The sequence below is a fragment of the Opisthocomus hoazin genome, chromosome 5 (assembly GCF_030867145.1).
Source record: "Opisthocomus hoazin isolate bOpiHoa1 chromosome 5, bOpiHoa1.hap1, whole genome shotgun sequence".
Taxonomy (NCBI): domain Eukaryota; kingdom Metazoa; phylum Chordata; class Aves; order Opisthocomiformes; family Opisthocomidae; genus Opisthocomus; species Opisthocomus hoazin.
Genome location: NC_134418.1, coordinates 61,351,496 through 61,372,186, shown reverse-complemented (window position 1 = coordinate 61,372,186; position 20,691 = coordinate 61,351,496). Strand labels below are relative to the sequence as shown.

Below are 20,691 nucleotides of genomic sequence, written 5' to 3'. Positions count from 1 at the left end.
TTTGTAAATATGTGGCAAATACCAGAGAGAAGCGTTTTGGTTGTTTGCTTTTTTCTTTAAGGACCTGGCAAGCCCTTTGTTTGCCTTCCCTCCTTCCTAGAGTCTGCCCCCCCCAATTTGTTAAAGACCAATTGTTTCCCATGGTAACTGCAGAGAATTTGTTGAAAAGCACACTTTTAGAAGACAATGGGCCCCAAATATACTGTGGTACAGCTTTAAACTTTATTAAGTCTGTCTTGGACTACCCTCTCCTCTCCGGAGTTAAAGGGAAGAAAAGTTTGGCAGCCTCCACGCTGTGAGCGTGATTGATGCCCAGAACATCTGAGGGACTTTTGTGTCCAGCGTGCTCTCCATGAGCGCATAATGTGTGAATACTCAAATAAGGTCAGCCCTTATCAGATGTAATCTAGGCCTGAAAGCAGATCAGCGGTGACAGTCATACCCCATAAGTGCGAACACAAATCATCCTTGCATGCTTTGGACAAGTTACGGGATTTTCTCCCTTCTTGCTCCCGTTTTACCCTTTCCAAATGGGGGGGAGGTGACAGCGGGGAAGGGAAACTTTGGCAGATCTCTGGAAAAAGAAAAAAAGAGAAAACCCAGAGGCATACGTGCCTCGAATACTTAGACGGCCCCTCCAGCCGGGCCGCAGGGGGCTGGGGGCTGTTTGCAAGGCGGGAGCGGTCCGGGCGCAGGGGCTGGGGTGCTCTGCTCTTCTCGGAGCTGCCGGGGAGCACCCCACCGGTGGAGCAGAGCAGGAGCGAAGAAACTTAAGCAAAAGTTCAACTCGCTTCTCCGGTGCCTTTTCGGAGATTTCTAAGCATGTCACAGCCTTTGTTGTCTGCCTGTCCCTGGGTTTGAATGCCTTGATTTTTTCAAGGCGGAGTGAAAGCATCTTTTTATGCTCTCTGAGTTTGTGCTCCGCGAATGGGGACGCTGTGTTTCACCACCAAGCGAGTAAAAACATTAGAGAATAGTGCCGCAAAGAATTCATTTCTGCCAGCTTTCATGGAGAAAGCATCACTAAGCAGGGTGCAGCTGAAGGAAGAGCCTTCCGTTTGTGGACATTACTTATTGTAGTTTAAGTACTGGACTGTTTTTTTTTAACTAGGAAAAAAAAAAGAGCAGCAATGAAATGTTAATTTAGACTTTTTTGATTTGTGCTTCTGCTTAGAAAAGGATTTTAATGGGCAAAGAGCTTTTACAGAACACAAAATATGTAGAAAAGTAGCATAATTAGCAGGAAGAAGTCAAACATACGGTTACGTCATTGATGACGTTAACAACTATGGAAACAATGATATTATCTATGATGTAAAAATATTTTTTTCACATTTATGATAACTTGAAAATTTTCTTTCCATTTTCAGAAATATAATGTCCCTATCAGGGCAATAATGTGCAGTAGTTTTACCTGCTTAGATCCATGAACGCTGACAGCCTGCCTACAAACCTTGTAATATTACAGCACATTGTTGCTTGCTTCATTGATTTATTTTGCTTTGTGCTCTAATAACAACAGGAGTGTCCTGCTCCTCACTGAAAATGCACAATAGTAATTCCTTAGTTGCAGCTCACACCTTGAACTCTGAGGACATTAGAGAAACATGAGCAGGAGGTGTATCTGCAAACAACCTCTTCCCATCACCGAGCTGTCACCTCTTTGCTCTGCTGAATGGGATGGCATTAATCACGTTAATGTCAGAAGCACTGGAATACGGGACAGGAAGGAAATCTCTTGTGTCATCAAATCCATGATCATGGTGGCCCGAGCAACCATGTCACACTCCTCCCCCTCCCCCCCCGCCTTCAAAAAAGTGATCAAGGTATGTGTTAAACTAATTCATGCTTGCTTTTTGGCCACTGTCCCAAGGAGGAATGCCACCCGATATCCATATATACAGTATGGATTTGCAAGGAAACCTAACTTAGAGGAAGAAATCATTGACTGCTTGTCTAAAAGAGTCCCCCTGCTACCTACACCCTAACAGATACCTGTTAGGCACTGGTGCTGAATACCGAAAGAACTGATGAAAGCCAGTGAGTTTTAAGAGGTTCTCCAGCACTCCACTGGCTGCATCTGTGGACAGATACAAACATTAATTAAAGACTGGTTTTAAATACTTGTGTTTGTTTTAGTCTGCACAAGAAACTTTTTTTCTGATGCATCAATTCTGCTGGCGTCCTAAAAGCATCCCAGTTAGACTCCCCATGTGTTTAATGGCAGTCTTTCAGAGTCAGCCGTTCGCAGCTCGGAATCCATGCAGTCCTGTATGGCCACAGGACTGGGGCTTATGGTGTCTGTCCCGCCTGTCCAAAATAATGATACTCTTGTGTCTTGCAGTCAAAAAGGCCATAGGAGTGCCATCCTGTGTTTGACGCAGGAAGAATGGTCTGCTCTGTGGCATTTGATGAAGGATGTGTGATATGTGGCAGTTTGGGATTTTTTGTTTTAGTAATAGAAACATTTAAAGTGGCGTCAGCAAGTGATAAATCATTGCTCTAAGGGTTTTTTTTGTGCTGATTTGGGAGCTTGGGAAGGAAACATCAACCATGCTTTTTGAAGACAGCATATAGGTTAAATAGGAATTTTAGAACTAAGATAAATTTTCCCGTGAAAACTGGTATGTGGAGCAAATCTTTAATTAGGATTCATAACAGAAAATAAATAGTTTAGACACTACCGTGTTACTTTCTTGCTCTATATTCCAGTGAAAACACGTGAAAAAGACTGAAAAATTATATTCATATAAATGATGTATTCCAGTCATGTGCATAGAAATCTATATCCATGTTGTAGTTGCTTTGTAAAATGGTATAGTAATCAAGCAGGTAATAGAGTTTTAAACAAAAGGATGAGGAAAGAACAATAAATTCCACACATCACTGGGAAGACAAGAGCAATGCTCATCACATTTATGATAGCTGGTCAAGGTCTGGTTTATGAATGCTTTGGCCAGATTACCTCAGTCATGTTAAGCTGAATTTTCTGCTGTTATAACTAATCATTGTACGACAGCTGCTAGGCGGCCGCTTGAAAGATTTCCATTTCGCTAAGCGTCATCAAAGATGTGGATCATCCCCAGAAAGCTTCTGGGGATCACATTTTTGGAGCAAAATATCGTTTGAAGCATGGTACTGGAATTTACATGCTGAGATGCCAGGCTTCTGTTAGCTGCAGCAGTCCAGTATCGGTGCCAACCTGAACAAACATCATCAAAAATGAGCTAACAAATCACAAAACCTAGTTTTCTCATTCTTATAGGTAAAAATAATAGTGCTTTCATTAATAATGACTGTATATTGGTATGGGGCTTATTTGTAAATACCTAGTTTACCCCTGCTTTGGGTTTTTTTTTGCTCAGTGGTGGTTGGGAGTCTTCATTTATTGCAGTGTGTCAGTCTGTAATATTCCGGTTATTTTGCTGTATTTGGTGTTTTAGGGACCTCACCTCTGTTTTGCTCAAGAGCATAGACCACGTACTTCTGCTGTTTGATGCCGTAACAGTTGTTCAGAGCGCTCGTTGCTGTCCCGAGGGGTGGATGTGCAGGTGGGTGTCTTGGGGGTTTGCATCTGTTGACGCTACCCGAGCAGCCTTTCTCCGGGCAAGCGATCAGAGTTGGTGTATCCACTGCAAACAGTATTTTTCTGAGCGAATATCAAGGAATTGTTAACACAGCAGTCTAATGACCCTAGCCGTAGATGGGGCGGCCTTTTTTTCGCGCACCCAGCGCGAGGGGTGATGCAGCTGTCCCCGTCACGGGTGAAGTGAGATGGGTGTGCGAGCCGGATGGACTGAGGGGCTTACGGGGCAACCAGCACGGCATGGTTGTGGGAGCAGCTCCCTCAGTGCTGGAAGAACGACACCGGCTCAGAAGGCGCTCACAGCACCTGCCCGGCGAAAAGCAGCGCGGGCTGCGGCTGCAGGGAGGGTGCCTGCCCCTAACTAACGCCACTGGGTGCTGCTCCCCGTCCCCGGCTATCGCTGGGCAGCTCTTTCTGCCCGGGAAAGGCCCGCAGCCCCCGCGGGCGCTGGTGCGGTGTCCTGGCGGGCAAAGGGAACGCCGGCGGTGCGGCAGCCAGAGGCGGCCCGACGGGACGGCTCTGCCCTCCCTGCGGGGCCGGGGCTCTGCCGGGCGGGGCAGCGGGGAGCCGAGGGGTCCCTCGCCCGGCGGCGGTTCCCCGCTCCCCCCGGGGCTTGCTGCCCCTGTGCCGCCGGGCGGCGGGGCCGGCTCCCCCCTCCCGCAGCCGGACGGCGGGACCGCCCGGGGAGGCGGGCGGGCGGGCAGCGCCGGGGGCGCGGCGAGGCGGCGGCCGGGCGGGCGGAGCGGGGCTGGCCGCGGCGGCTGCTCCGCGCTGGCCGCACGCCGAGGTGAGCGGCGGGGAGCGGGCTGTGGGGAGGGGGCTGCGGGGGGGGTCTCAGGGCTGTGGCTGCGGGGCTGCGCGGGGTGCGGGCGGTGCTGCCGGAGGGCACGGCGTGCGGGAGGAACGGCAGCGGCCGGTACCGCTCTCTGTTCGATGGCACAGCTGGAGGCTGCCTGCACCGCTCGGAGGAAGAACTTTTAAAGCGACTGGGTTAAATCGAGTCCACTTTTAGAAACCTTCAGCGTTTTCGGGTTGTGCGTTTTGTAACTTGTGTCCGCCTACCCCTTGTCCCAGCGAGGGGTGCGTTGGTCGTGACCGCAGGCTGAGGAACGCTGTGCAGGGTGCCTGGGGAGACCCAGCTTGTCCGTGCTGCAGTGTTAACGTGACAGTGTCATGCTAATTGTAAGTGAAAATGCCGTATTTACCCATCAAGAAGCAAAAAATTGACATAGCTAATAAGAAGAGAGGGCACTAATTAGCAGTAAACAGAGATTGTAAGAAGGCAGAATTTTGATTGACAGGAAAATCACAGCAGCTTTATTCATTGCAGAGAGTGAAAATGAGGAACGTGTATTAATCCCTTCGAAAGGTACTTGAAACAGTTGCGTTTGGAAACAAGTTCGGGATGCAGTAAATGAGAGGGCCTGTGTTCGGGGGTTTATCAGGGTGCTTACAGTTGCGCGCTTCATTCACGTACTGATGTTCTTTGGAAGAACTGTAAAATTACTGTCCTTGAAGAGACTTTTTGTGTTGTTTAGTGTCTTTTAAAAAGTGGTAAATAATTTAATGAAACACTCTTGATGTTTTGGCGTGGATGTTTTCATCATGAAGCAGCTAGCTATTGCATCTGAAAAGAGAAAAAAACATGCACAGCAAGGAAGGTCTTTCTCCCCATAAATTAGTTAGTTCCATGAACTAAACAGATGATAAACTTTGTGACCTCACCTGCAGCCCTTCAGCATTGGCCATGCCTTTTTCTGATGCTTGAGATGATTTTCCTCTGGCTTCCTAATAAGACATGGCAAAGCTAAGAAGCAGGAGAAGCAGCAGCACCACGCGTATAGTCCATTTGTCCTGAAGGCTTTTGTGCAGTGGGGAGTGGATGCAGTGTCCATGGGAGCGGCTGGGCTTGGGGAGAGCTGCTGAGCAGGATTCAGAGCAGCAGCTGGACTGCAGGAGCCTGCACCAAGCTTAACAGTGTACGCAGTTCAGATTCAAGCTTGTGATCCATGGTTGATCATTTTCTCCTTGCATCACGAGAACCACTGGACTGATGTTTTATATCTAATGTTTGACCTCATTTTCAGACGTGACTGCAGAACCTGTGTATGAGGCATAGGATTAGGCAGGTTGCACAACTTTGCGTGGGATAAGCACATCTTACAGACGTCAGGTGACACTGAAAACCTAGTTTAAAAGCATTCACTGGTGCTGTTCTTCCCAAGTGATAGTTGTGTGAAGTGCATGCTCTGGACAAATTGGGGTCGCACCTCACTGACCAGCCGTGGATATCTTTGCAGGGACCCTCGGTATTCTGCCAGCACCCTCTGCTGCCGAAGTGGGGAGTGCAGCTGGGGCGGTGTCAGCTCACCCGAAAGCAGGAGTCATGAACGTTTCTGAGTCTTACCGGTTTCTGTGTTCTCTTTTTAAAATTTTGATGGGTAAATGCTTTAATGCTTTTTTTGTGTGTGTGAACCCTTGAAAAACAAGGGGGTTCTTAGAGTACCCTCAGAGTTATCCATGTCAAAATAATGTGCTCTTAAAGACATTGAGAATCTTGGTGCAGTGACCTTCAAGGAATCATAGAATCATAGGTTGGAAAAGACCTCTAAGATCATCAAGTCCAACCATCAAAGGAAATCAGGTGTATTCTGATTTAGGAGCATCTGCAAGGGCATTAGGCAGCTCTGTAGAAGAAATGCAGTAGGTTGCTGAAAGATGTGCACAGAAAACGTCTCTTGTCCAGAAGAGACCAAGATTTTTCTCTCTCTGCAGAATTCTAGGCTGAAAGATGAGCATGTGAAAGTTATGCCAAAAGATAAGATCCTCAAACGTTGTGTCTTATCAACAGCGTAACTACAAGTGTCAGTAGGAGATTCCCAGTAGCATTGTTTGAAATCCAGCTGCTCGTGAGTTCACAGTCCGCATCTGAAATACGTTCCCAACTTCCCATCAGTTGGGAGTCGAATCTTTTCTTGATTTTTGAGCACTGGTACAAACTTTTTAGGAAATGCAACTCGTGGCTTGTTCAGCACAGGATTTGTTCGCTGCTGAGGACTCTGTATTTCTTGTTTACCAGACCACGCAGAAGGCGAGAGGCTTGTGCTGGGGTTTCTTTGCCAGGGAGCGCCCATGTGGGTTCCCATGGGTGCTCTCACCAGCTCCTTGTCCTCCTCCAAAATACTGAGCATGAGATGGGATCCGGCCCAAAATCTTTCATCAATTAAAGAAAGAGAGAGCGATAGCAACTGAAGCTGAGTGCTCCTTGGAAAACACCTTGTACAACGATGTATTGTGTAATTACATTATGTATGTAATTATTACTTTTTAAGTTACATAATTGTAACACTTTGCTTCCTCCTGCCCTTTGGGTTATGGGTCAGAGTCCCATTGCTCTTGGCAGTTTCGAGGCCAGAAGTTGTTACGAGAAGAGAGCTTAAAAGCAAATTAAGAGGTCTAAGTAATTCAGACTGTGCCTCAGGCCGAGAGCAAGGTTTTCTAAAGCTGTATTCATTCTAGTTTAAATTTGCTTAGTAGATGCTTCTATTCTTTACCTTCAAAGCTTCTATTTCCTTGCCAGATGATCACAGTGGGGACATGAACTATGAGCCTGTGGAATCTGCCTTTGGCCTGTTCGTATGCCTGGGGAGATGCCGATGGTTCCACGTGGTTACTAATATCAAATATACTCATATCATTAGTGTAAAGGCAGATCTGCATTGGATATAGGGCAGGAAGGCAATGCCAATAGTTTCTTCAGTCCCTCTGACCTGCATACGATGTTTGTTACCAATATTTGACTTTTCTTCAGTCATGAGGAGACCACAGATTTCCAGGCAATCAGTGCCAGTGCCTCCCTATTGTCACCTTTAGAAAAATCAGTCGTAAGTGTACTCTGGTCTTTTTTGCTTGAGTTCAAGCCCAATTCTATTTGTCCAGTCTTGAGTGTCTCCAGTTACTCTTGCTGACCTCTGCTGTGCATTTTTCAGTCTCTCCATACATTGCGCAAAATGCAGAACTCAGACACGAGCGTTTATTTGTGCAATTGCTTGCATGTGTGCATTATGTTATACCAATCTTGTTTTGTGTTACACTGCTGAACAGCATCCCAGCTTCTCCCAGTCAGTTCTCCAGCTTCTTAAGAACATTTTTGAATACTAGCCCTATCCTCCAGCTCACATGCAATCTTGGTTGTCTTATGTCCACAAGGCCTATACCTTGTCCTAGAGGGAATTTAAATACTTCTGACATGGTTTGTTCTTGACAAGCCTGTGTTGGCCATGGCTCATCTCTGTTGTTTGGGGTGGTTTTGGCTGAATTTAATCTTCCCTTCTCTAAACTTGAGACCAAAGTGTAAGGAGGAATGGCGGTGTAGTTCAGTCAGACTGAAATGCAGATCTTGTATTCAGGCTTTAGGACTGAGGACTATTTTCTGTTTCTAAATTGCAATACAAACTTAGAGAGGGTAGTTTTCCAGGCTGTAATTCAGACTTAAGGAGATCCATTCTGAAGGAAACGTTCAAAAGCAAAGTCAGAAAAGGTAATCATCATTTGAAAACTGAAGCATAAATACCATAGGCCAAAAGCTAATTTAACTGGATGTTTAGAAAAAATGCTGAGCTGAGTTGGAGGATACAAACTAGAGGATTGTACTGCGAAGCAAACGGGTGACAAAAGCTCTCCTTGCCAAAACACCTGTTCTTTTTTTGAAAAACTCTCTTCTATCCCATAATCTGAGCAAAGTTCAGCTCAAAGAAAGAAAGAAATGTTGCATAAGAGGTTGTTTTGGGGCAAAATTGTGGTTTTGGCCCAAATCCCTTGCATCTGGCACTACATAGCTGTATCAGTCCTACACGTGGAATGAAGCGTAAGCCTTAACTTACTGTAAAAATGGAGCTTTATCAGAAATTGTAGCTTTTCCTGGCTGTTTTAGCCGTGTAAGACACAGGCAGGATGTTGGTTTGACAGACTTTTGCATCTTTCCCATACTACCATTGGTGGCATCCCAAGCGGAGCCACAAACGAGCATCTTTCCAAAAGGCACTGATCATGTCACAGGCTTGCATTAAACTGGTACATGGAAATCACAGAGACGTATTTCTGAATGAAAAAGTGTAGCATTCATGAAAAATATGGGGGGGAAAGTATGAGAAAACTGGGCAGGAGCCAGTTGTATCTCTGAGGAGGAGTGTAATGCTTATGCCTGTCGTGCTCTCTGTTGGTATGCTTCAGCCTCACCCTGTGGAGCGACACATCGGCCTTTACAATTAACAGATCCAAAGCCGCAGGGACTTTGAGTAGATACAATTGTTAATTATCGTTGCAAGCTGGTGAATATATAAACCTGATGCAATGAAATTCTTTGGTATAATTACTTGTCATACAGTTCACTGCTTAAGGGATTTAGCAGGCAGTACGGTGCTTTGGTTTAATCCAAAAAAATTCGCGTTCACCTGCTGGTCTAGTTGTTGTCTGGCGAAGCGCCAAGCCTCTGCCTCCCGCCTCTGGTACTTGCTGCTCCTCGATGTGTTTCAAAAATCAGAGGCTTACAGCTAAAAAATTTTTGGAATTAGGAGATAGGACCTGACACTGAAAGCTGAAGGATGATTTGGGAAGCACGAGGACAGGTGACCTTTGGGCTGCGTTACTTTAGCGGTAGCTGTGCGGTGTAGTTGTACAGCACGTGTTTAAAGTAATAATTTTATAAGTGTAAACTGATCCTGGTTACCATATGGCAAAATCCACTGGAAGTATGAACCCAGCTGTTAAATGCATAACCATGACTGTGTGTTCAAGAGTTTTATACTGCAGCTATTATGCGGCATCCCCAGCTATTAATCTCTCACTACTAATCAGCAATAAAAGCAGCTTGTGGTGAGTATCACAGATGCTCGAAATCTGATCTCTTCAGCATCATACCTGGAGGGAAGATAGCAATACCAGGACCTTGCCTTCCTTTGTTCCCTCCCTCCTCGTTTTTCTAGGAGATATGGTTCAACCCAGGACAGACCAAGTGTACTTTGCACCCACTTGTTCTGAACTGGAGTTTTATCACCCACCCAGTGTCAGGTCCTCAGCTGTCTGGCCTTGACAAAGACAGCGGGTTTGCAGGCCTGACTTGTTTTGCAGTTTGGCAAATGCTTCACTTGTATGATTTTTGAATGTCTTTGTTCCAGATTCATCACTAGAAAGCAGAATATTTAAATGGACTGAAACTAGATGCGCCAAAGTAACCATGAACCGTTTACTCAGCAGGTTACTTCAAACTCCTGTATGATTTTAAACTTAAATGGTCCTTTTGAGACTGACAGGACTACTCTGTTTCTTGAATACTTTGCAGAAATGGAGACTTAACTCCTTTAAAAACATAATGACTAGTGCATCAGTTTGGTTACCCAGACCAAGGATAGTCATGTTTGTTTACTAACTTCTATTTGCATCTCTACTATTTTTTAGTATTTCATGCTGAAAACTGACTGCAGGGAGGTATTTTCTAATGCTACTGATTTTTATGACGTCTGTTTGCCTGTGGAGTTACTGTCATGTTGCAACAGTACTGATCATCTATCAGATTTTTGGACTGTTGCTTCAGACACAGCATGTTCATGTAAATACAACTCAAAATGTGCGTGCTAAGAAAGTGTATTGTTCTTTGCTGAAATCTGGCTTTGCGTTAGCTTAGCAGTGTAAAAGGTACTTGAGTCTTAGCATATAAATATTCCTTGAAAAGGAAATGGGATATTCGTTGCTCCTCTTTTGAAAGGTAGTTTGGAAAATGTTGCTTGTTGGGCTTCTTCAGATAAACCTCTGGGACAGGGGTTATCTCCTTTGGGACAGCTCTGCAGTCCTGGCTCATCCAGATGTAAGAAAGAAATTCTTTACTATGAGGGTGGTGAGGCCCTGGCACAGGTTGCCCAGAGAAGCTGTGGCTGCCCCCTCTCTGGCAGTGTTCAAGGCCAGGTTGGATGGGGCTTTGAGCAACCTGGTCTAGTGGAAGGTGTCCCTGCCCATGGCAGGGGGATTGGAACCAGATGGTCTATAAGGTCCCTTCCAACCCAAACTGTTCTGTGATTCTATGATCCAACAGCCCTGTAACGTGCTCAGGAGGCGTACAAGGAGCACAAGGCCAATGGGAAGTGTTAGATTGGTCTCTGTTCATGCTTTGCGTGAAGTCAAGGGCTTTTTAATTTGTGTTTCAAAAGTATTCAGTGAGCTACACAGACAGCTGCAGCCCCTTTATTATTAATCCATAGAATAAATATAAATCTGATGTGTTAGTTTTGCTTTGCTAAGAAGACCACATCTGTGTGTATGAAGTCATAGTTCTGTATTTGAATGGATATTTATGTCAGGCAGGATTTTGAAGTAGTTGAGTGCTAAATGATCAAAAAGTTAACTCCCTAAAAAATTCTTCTGGGTTTCTCAACCCCCAAAAGAGAGAGAAGAGCACCTTGAAAGAGAGTGCCACCCTTTCTAAGATGGTTGCCTGCAGCGGGATGAAAGGTGGGAACAGCTGGGAAAGGAAAACCTGGCCTTCTACTGTACTAGCACTTCCCATAGCAATAACAGATCTGCTGAGACAGGCAAGACCTGGACCTTGGAGAGATGCTAGCTGTGTTTGGGAATATTATGCAAGATTTTTATCATTGGAAAAATGGAAGTATTTAGTGCTTCCATGGCTTCATTTAATTGTAAATATTATCTTAATTAATTTATGCTTTCTGGTGCTCTTTTACCACGTTGACTTTTCCTTTCACTGCTCTTTTGAGGAAGGCAGTACAAGTATGAAGTTTTGATGAGCAAGCAGTCTGAAGAGGTCTCAGAATATATTCATATGCTTAAATATTCAATAGCATTCTGTTAAATGTGGAACAGGGAGTAGGTTTGTTTGTTCCAGCATTATTCAGTGTCCAGGGTACAGTATCATTGCACAGAGTACTGTATGTGATTTGAGCTTTTCCCTAGCCTTCGAAATACTAAACTTCTGGTGGATAAGGAGTAAAACATAATATTTCATTTGAATGTGTTGTTTATAAATGTTTGATACACTGGTGTCAGAGACAGTATTTGCGGTTGCTGTTTCTGGAATGAGTGGTTTGAATAAAAGTGAAGCAATCTGCAGGAAACATAAGCATCTCAGGAGCTCCACGAATACCACTGCTCTAACCTAACCTAACCCACTTGGGTGAAAAATGTGGTTTCCTGTCTTCGTTTGAAAAAGTGTTTTTCAGGCTTACTGACATGTATCCTGCAACTTTAATTTTTGTAAATATTTCATCTCTTTCTTATGCTCAATTTAATCTATCAAAGCCACACGGTGCAAGAGACAGCTGGGATTGTGCTTAAGCAGCTGGGTTTCATTTGCAGGAGATTTCTAGAAGATTTCTCTTTCTTGCCAACCGCAGAATGTCTTGGTCACTATGCAGTAGCACTGGGAAATTCAGCATAAGTGACAAGCTTCAGAAACAAATGCTCTTTGTTTCTTCCTTTACCTGGGTTAGGTACTGTCTAAGGCTATTGATGGGCAGCTCTGTTTAGTTTCTGGTCAACATAAGCAATGCGAGGACTTTTTTTTTTTGTTTTTCTAACCGTGGCAACTTCTATACAAAGTGAACTTTTACAGCCAGCTAGATTTTCCTTTAGATGAAAAAAGCACAACAATCCTATTCTGAAATGTAATGATTAACAATCTAATTCTACATTGACATATGTTGTGATCAAATAACATGTGTTAAATTAATTAATTATTAATTAAATACACTGTGTAAGGAATGAAGATGAAAGCATTTCCTGCACTTCTCAGAACAGAACATACAGTGAGAGAGTGTGTAAGTCAGCTTTATCTCCTTTTGGCAACTCAGTTTTATTAGAAATGCAAGGCAAGCAGAAGCATCACATGGCGTTTTTCCTCAGTGTTGGTGGTGACTGAGCTTGTCTTGGTTCCTTCTGCCCAAATAGATGCTGCTCACTGTGCAATGTTTGAAGCTCGTACCGGCTGAGATATCTCAGCATAAGTTATGCAGCATCATGGTACAGGGTGGAAGTATCTGACATCAGGTTGCTAAAAAGGCACTGTTTTGCTCGGTGGATTAGCTGGGTCCCTCCGACACAGAGCGATTTGGTGGTCTCTTGGGACTTGGTCTGATTTATTCCTTCAATGCAGATTAGCTGTTGGAAGCAGAACCAAACTACATTTTTTCTTATTAAATCTGAATGCATAATGATTTAGGTGACATTATACTAACCTCTTTTCTATTCTGACTAACAAATGAAAACTCAGTATTTTATTTAAGTAGTTAAATACATTCTATTTGAATAAGGGCTGCCTAGTAGATTTTGTTGAATGAACGATAGCTGCCTGTAGGAAGTCACCAGCTGAAAATACACCCTCAGATGAAGAAATAACATCGCTGCCTTCTGAATCTGTCATTACTGACTTCAATTTTGTGAATAAATTTAGGCTTTGGGAGCGTTCTTTCAGATCAGTTTTCAACGAGCTGGGACATCTCATAAACTCTAGTATTTGTCAAATGTTGTTATGTTCTCTTAGCAGTTCAGTTGTTAGTAGCGGCTTGAAGATGTATATTATTTATTATTTTTGTTGCCTTATAAATTGGAAAATGAATTAATATATACCAGAAGGCGTCAGTAAAAAGAAGGAAGGTAAAAAAATTGTCTATAATAATTGTGGCTTTTGTAAAATTTTATAGCTGATTCTGTCCAAATCAGTTGTTATTAACATTTCTTCCCATTAAAAAAAAGAAGGGAGATGAAAAATTCCAGCTATAGCTGCAACAAAAGAAATTTAGAGATTTTTGTTCCTGCTAATAGAGATAGCATAGTTGCAGTAGGCGTTTTAGCTGGACAGCGAGGATTAAACTGTCTAGGGAGAGGCTTGTTCACGTGGGAAAATCTGGGCATGGAATTGCTGCTCTGTATGAAATAGAGATGCTGGTATGTGTAATGGTTCCTCCCTGGTAGTGGCTGTATTAAATGTACATAAATTCATATTGCTCTTAGGTCATTGTCTCCATGCAAGCCCAAATATAGAAATATTGTTATATTCTGATAGTGTTACTGGTCAATTCCCTTTAAAATGGTGTTCTGCAAAATGTTTGGGATTGATCCAGTATCTTTAGTAGCAGTCAGCGATAGCTAATGCTGTTGTTGTGGGTGGTTATTAACAGTACTGTATGGTGGTTTGGTTTTTGAGGGGTTTTTTTTTAGAAAAGTCTTACAAAAGTCTTTCGAAAAGTCTTAAGCTGACTTTTCTCTGGGATGGAGGGTGATGTTATGCTTTATACAACCTGAGGAGGACTTGGTCTGGAATATCTACTGCCGTTGTACTTTGGTATTTTGTGTTTTAAATATAGTATTGTAACTTTCTCATAAATCACACGGAATTCTTCTTTGCAGGGAAAAAAATCCCTAGACTCTTTCTAGCTCTGTGGAGATGCACTGGAGTCATGTAGATGTTTTGTTTAATAACAAAATAGTACCACCGAAGAAGAGCAAACTAAATCTCATAAACAAATAAAATGGAATGCCGCTAAGTTATGGAAGCACGTCAAGTGCCTGGGCAGTTGTTTATGTAAAAATCTAACCTGTGTAACCAAGTTTCTTTCAGCCCCAGGAAGGGGCTCGAAACACTTTTCCCTTGAAACAGGTTTGTCTGCTAAGCTAGCATCCCACCACCAAAAAATGTGGTAAAATCAGCTTAGTGGTGTATTCTTCCGTTTGTAACACATAGTTTGTGTTTATTTTAGGTAGCAGAGAAATAAAGGCGTAGCTGATGTAAAATGAAGGGGAAACAAGTTCAGTCTCTATAATACACTGTTTTTAATAGGTGAAGAAGCTCCGAGTTCTCTGCAGGTTCTGTAAGCGACAGAGTCCTCCGCGTGTTTAGAGAGCGAGGAGGGAATGTTATCTGTAGCTTTACAACCATGGGCACCAGCGACCGCTGAGAATAAATGCTTCCACCTCTATGTTTTGATGCCCTGGCGCTCAGATGACATTGCTGCTTCTGGGCAGGACCTTCATGCTTTTGGTGGGCGTCTGTTAGATGGGTGTTGCATTGGAGAAGGGCGTCAGCCCTGCCATGGAGGTGATGGGAAGCGGTCGGCAAATGGAGAAAATGAGAATTGATGAAAAAATTCCTGTGATGGTGAGCTGCTCTCACTTCTCTCCAAACAACAGGTTTCTGCTAGTAAGTCAACACCTTCCATACTCAGAGTTGCAGAGCTACAGCAGAGCTTTGATCCTGCAGTTAGGTTCAACACTTATATCTGACATTAGAAGGATTTTTCGGAGCTAACTAAAGGTGGTGTTGTAAATCTTTATTATATTGTTGTATAGGTCTAAAAGATGTATAGAAATTTGTGCTTCTGCAGCTGTTGGTTAAAATGACAAGATTTTTCTTGTTGTGTGACAGCATTAATGATTTTTGTATTCTCAGTGTTTATCAGCATACTATTTCTTCTAGTGTGTGTACAATATTAGGGGAAAATAAGTCATAAGCAGCATGGAAAAGGGCCATTAAAACCATCATTATAACCACTTGGTATAAAAAACTCCTCCCCCCCCCAATTTCTCCTCTTTTCTGTTTAATATTGTCTTAGTAGTAACAGAAAAGAGGACCTTACTGAAGGAAGTAATACAGCTCAAATTTCTGAATAGGAAATTTTGTGTTCAGTCCACTAATGACCTTTTAAAGATAGAAAACCAGAGTAGGAGTTTAAAGTCTTAAGTTCATGTTGCAGCTTTGTAGTGTAATCCCACCTAGATGCACATCTGATTTGTGGATCCAGATCCACAGAAGTCCTGTGGCTGAACCAAGTTTGGCTGATTTCAGTGGGAGTTAGGCACAAAGATACCTTTGTGAATTTGGTCGGTTCTCTCATTTCACCTTCTCTCCTGCAAAAAGGAAATAATAATGCAGTCTGACTCCATAGAGCTGTTTACGAGAAACATTAATTGGGAGCAGCTGTCTCCACTGGTGACAAAGGCCACAGAAATATTTGTGGATATATATATAAACAGCAACAGACTGTTGCTATTTCGTATGCCGGACCAAATGGCTTTCAAAATTTGAGGGGTCCTATGGCAGCCCACTTAGGCTACGAGCTAGTTCTGGGTTACATGCCCATCGTTTTTCTCAGGGCAGCTTAATCTAAAACAATATTGAATACATTTTCCTTGAAGAGTGGCAGAGAGAGTTTTGTCATTCATTCATTTACCTGTCTCACAGACAGGATCTTCACTTGTGGAGTGAAGGCAACCACGTTTTGGCCTCATCACAAGAACTGTAAGAGGAATGTGGTGGAGGAAAGGCATGCGTCCCAATCTCAGGACTCCAAACTGAATCCGTTAATCTGGTCTCCTATCTGATCTGGATCAAAGGATTTAACCAAGTGCTTATTGCACCCCAGCTAACACATTTTAAGGAGAGTAACACGATGTTTAGAAAAACAATTTATAGATCTAAAACGATGGCAAGTCTGTAAACACTGCCTGCCAAGTTTTATATTCAGAGCAAGTCACGCCACACAAGTACAAAACCAGATGAAAACACTCCTATTCATGTTGCATTCAAAATGTCTGCGTTTATGTTGCATGTGCAACCTTTGTTTGACCTCTGTGCATATGCATTACTATGCAGTCTTTAATTGCATGATAACAGATTAGCTTTTCCACTGGACTCCTGCTTTCTTCAGTCCAAAGGATGGGCAGCACTTGCTTAATGAGGCCCTATTGAGTATTTTGTTTTGGTTGCATTGTTCAAAGTGTGACCATCGCCTTATTTACTGCATGCTATTCAAACCCTGCTGAGGCCATGATTATTCATTTCCTCTTGTTTCTTCCGTGAGACATCCATCATTATAGTATCTGAATGGTCATTAACTTCAGTTTAGTTTCACATATCCCTGTGGTTAGACAAAGAGATATCTGTCCCCCCACTTTTCAGATGGAGCACTGAGGCAGAGGAAAGTTCAGGCTAGAAGAAGACACCCAGGCTGTGGTTTCACATTTGGGTAAGACCAGTCTAATGTAGCGTGTGAGCAGCAGTGTTTACCTCCTTGCTACTGGTCCCTCTCTCCGCTTGTCCCTGGTACTTAGGCAGCTGCACGGTGGAGCAGATCACAGATGCGGCAGCAGAATAACCCCACCAAAACAGAAGTAAAAACCAATTTTTGATTTGACTGTCTCTCTAAATGGTAGTGTGTTCTGACATTGGCTAAAGCCACTTGTGAAATCACACCGTTGTTCTGCCATGTGCTTGGTTTGAGGCTCTTGGGGCTTCATCCTTTGCCACTGACTTACTCAAGGTAAAGCATGGCCTTCCCGATGTGAGTGGTGCTTGTGAGCGCTCAGTGTGCTTGCCGATTAGACCCTAGGTTTTCAGGTTGAGCTCATAGAAAAGTGAAGCAAAGAACTGGGCATCGCCTTAGAAAAGAGTGGCTGAGATGTTTCTGCTGGCTTCACACCCAGGTAGTGCTGGGAGAAACAGGTCACAGCAAAGCATGAAGCTGCATCACTTAGAGATCATTCCTCTTCTTTTTCCTTTTTCAATAATTTTTTCCACTCATGGTTACTTACCTGGCAAAAATGGAAAAATGATTCTACAGGGCAACAATAAGTATCCTTTATTAAACAAACCTGCAGAAGTAACACCATAGGTGAGTGGGTGATGATTTTTTTTTAAAGTGTGGTTTTAACATATTGTGGTTTTATTTGTCATTGTTTAGACTTGAAAAAAGCAAATGGAAAACAGAAGTCCTGTCACGTAGCGCACAGACCCATCATGCCAAAGCGTGATGCAGCATGATGACCATGCATATCCACCCACAACACTTTTCCCTTGAGTGAACAGAGTAAGTGGCACAAATAATAGGTTACAAATCTCCATGTGTCTAGCACTGAGAAAGGACAGGACATTTTGCCAGGGCCTTGTAGAACGATTTTTCCACAGATGGGCAATGAGATTTAGCAAACCAAAATGCTGTGCTAAGCTGTAGAGAAGCATCCAGTGACTCTCGTTCCCACTCAACTCGATTCTCCGCAGCGCGTTGCCCTCCTTGAGCGGGTTTATATAGTTCCCACTGCCCTGGTTTCTCAGCTCACTTCTGCTGCTTGTCAGGCTTATCCCTCCAGTACTTTTTCTCAGCTTTTCAGCCTAGCTCGGTCCGTTTTCTCCACCCATTCTGATTCCTCATCAGATCTGCCCATGTATCCGAGTATTGGGATGAACGACAGTGCATCATCGGCTGGGCGGTTGCAGAGCCTGCGACAGTCCCGCGCAGGCAGGCACCGAGGCTGCTGGAAGAGTCCTGCTGAGTTGGCATATTCCCTTTGGAGGTGATGTTGTCAGAAAATCCAACTCTTCAGGTCCCTGCAGTCTGAATTAGTACAGCCTGGGGGGTTTACTGATTTATTGCTTGGTCAAGCTGGGTCGGATTTTCAAAGGAACAGCAACAAACACACACCTAGTACAAACTCTTCTGCTCAGGGGTAAAGATTTTGTTTAAGAAAAGAACTGCTTCATGGAATGAACTGTAATGCTTCAAATTATATTTACTATTTACTGTAATACTGAAATATGTAAGTCTCTATGTCTGTGTGCCGCTTGGTAAGAATACAGGTCTTTGAGGGAAAAAAATCATCTATGAACACTTTCAACAATCTTTTTCTTGGTCTCACACTATCAACATTGTAGGAGTAATGGAGAGCAAAGCTCATGGCAACGTGTGCATCCAAGATCTGAATTTCAGTTTAAATGAACAGTCTTTTTTTCTCTTTTTGGAAATACTTCAAATAATGTGAAGTATAGCACTGGAATGGCTTATCCTTTGTAGGCTTTGGAGTGTGATTCCTTGCTCAGGTTATGTCCATAGCGCCCTCCACACCATTCATTTTGACAGGAGGGAGGAACTCAGTATCTCACAAGATCAGTTTATTATTTGGATAGTTTTCATATCCCAGTAATGCCTAATGCCACCTGGCAGAGAGTTTTACTTTGATATATATTATAGAATAGAAAAAGCTGTTTCTGCTGTTGTTAACAGCTGTTGGGTGTTTTAACTCTGCTGTTTGGGGAGGGTGTTTGCTCTTTTCTAGCTCTTTCATCCCTTGATTCTAAGAAAGGAATTTTTTACTTAAGCAAAACATGGCCTTTTCCTGTCAGCAGCTGGGGGAATGAGGATTATGTTCTCTAAACAATGCTCAGCGCCCTTCTCAGGTCTCTCTTTTCAGAAAGTCTCCAAAGCCATAATAATCAAAAGGCAGGTTTCAGGCAAAGCATTCCTTTGAAACACCTGTGTGTGCTTCCCAAAGGATGAAGCTGAACGTGGTGTCCTTGTGGTGTATCGCGCTCCAGCGGTGCGTCGGGGGCTGCCTCTTTGGAAATTTCCCCTGAAAGGCAGTGGACACAGGCCGTAAAAAAATTCAAGACATTTCTGCAATACTGTGAGCACTTGGTGTCTGTTTCCTTAAACCCTTTGAGAAGAGACATGAAGGAACTCTGAAACAGTATTTTTCCTCCCTTTTTGAAATATTATTTTGCCTGTTAGCGTTCTAGGCTATGCATAGAGCATTATTGCTGTTACTAAAGAAATGGTATCGCCTGGCAGCTTTAGTCCGGGAGAGTTGACTGGTTTTACCATGCTCTCCATATCTTTTCTCATACATGGCCCTTGTTTGTTTGACTAATTATTATCGTCTTTTATTCTACATTGAAAATATCGCTGTCCACCTTCTCCTGTAAATTAACAATTCAGTTGTGGGTGCATACCTGGCAACTCTGTGCTAAATGCAAATTTCTCCAGCAAGTGTGTAAAGAATGAGCTTTGGAAAGCAAAATTTTACTGCTCGGACAACCAGAATCCCAGCAAGCAAAAGCTACCATTCGCAGAAGATCACCTAAGTTGAATGGGGGAAGACATCGTAAATTGTATTGTTTGTTACAACTCAGTTTGACTCATTTGAAAGTCAAGGCAATTTATAAACTAAGTAACTTTATATTTCAAAATATTTATTAGTCTTTTGGAAGAAAAAAAGATTGTATAGATGAAACTGAACATCTTCTGAGGGAAACTGCATTAAACAATTAAAGGTCTGGAGACAAATGTGATACAGATTATTTTCCTTGAAAAAGATGTTTTCTCCCTTCGTTAAAAATAATCTCAGAGGAGATTAGGAAACATGGATAGAGTCACAGAGCAGTTTTTAGTGTTGCTTTGTTCCTCTGAAATTAAGCTATCATGACTAAAGAAACATACTGCAGAGTCAGGTTCAGTGTGTAATAAAAGTATGCTTTAATTTAGCCTAAGGCTTGCTGCAAATTCTGAGTCTCCAGAGTCAAGAAAGAGCAAGATACTATAGTGTCATTATTTCCAAAGCTTCAGTGTCTCTTTAAAACAGTTTTACCCTGAGTTCTGTAGCGTTTCTTCAGCTGCTGCTTTCTTTTTTTTCTTTTTTCTTCTCCCTGGTGATAACAGTCTGGATGTCAGCCTGTCACCAAGGCTGATACTATAACTGATCCAACTTCTATTCATATTCTGATGTGAACACGATAATGGAAACAATACGGAACAATATTGTTGGAGTCTTGGAATTCCAGTAACAGGATTATCTTGATTATCTTGACCAGAGCTCTGTGGAGGATGGCTCTTTTGGCTTGCTGGGCAACTAATGGTAATACAGAGAGCTACCAGAATACATGTTTTGTAAGCATTACGTTGAAACATTTTGGGTTTAGATTATTTTCTCTTTTGTTCGTTAAGTCAGGTTAGAATTTCAATGTTATGAAAAAAAGTGAAAGTATATTCAAAAAGTTTTGATGCTTTAAAAATAGGAGATTTGGATTCAATTTTTGAATTAGTAGAATTAGCATTTTGGGATAAATTTACAAAGAGTGGAAGAAAGCAAGTCTGGAAGGAAGTTTGAGTTGTCTATCCCTTCACTGCAGGCACGTGTAACTGTACCTAAGCCATTTCTGACAACTGTTTGTCTAATTGTTTTTTAAACCTTTGGGAAGAGAGGTTTACTCTTGTGCTTCTGTAGATAGTCTGTTCCCATTCTTAGTCTGGTTTTCAAAGAAAACCTGATTT

The 20,691-nt window shown here is 42.9% G+C and overlaps 1 protein-coding gene across 6 annotated transcripts in view; it reads left to right on the top strand.

Moving 5' to 3' along the window:
- BMPR1B (bone morphogenetic protein receptor type 1B) overlaps nt 1-20,691 on the top strand; it is a 259,241-nt gene that overhangs the window by 169,961 nt on the left and 68,589 nt on the right. The window contains exon 1 of one of the 6 annotated variants that reach the window (XM_075421482.1): nt 4,311-4,373. The exons of the other annotated variants lie outside the window; for them this stretch is intronic. The gene's annotated coding sequence lies outside the window, so the exon portion shown is untranslated. Of the gene's footprint in view, nt 1-4,310; nt 4,374-20,691 lie in introns of those variants that run through there. 6 annotated transcript variants of the gene reach the window in all.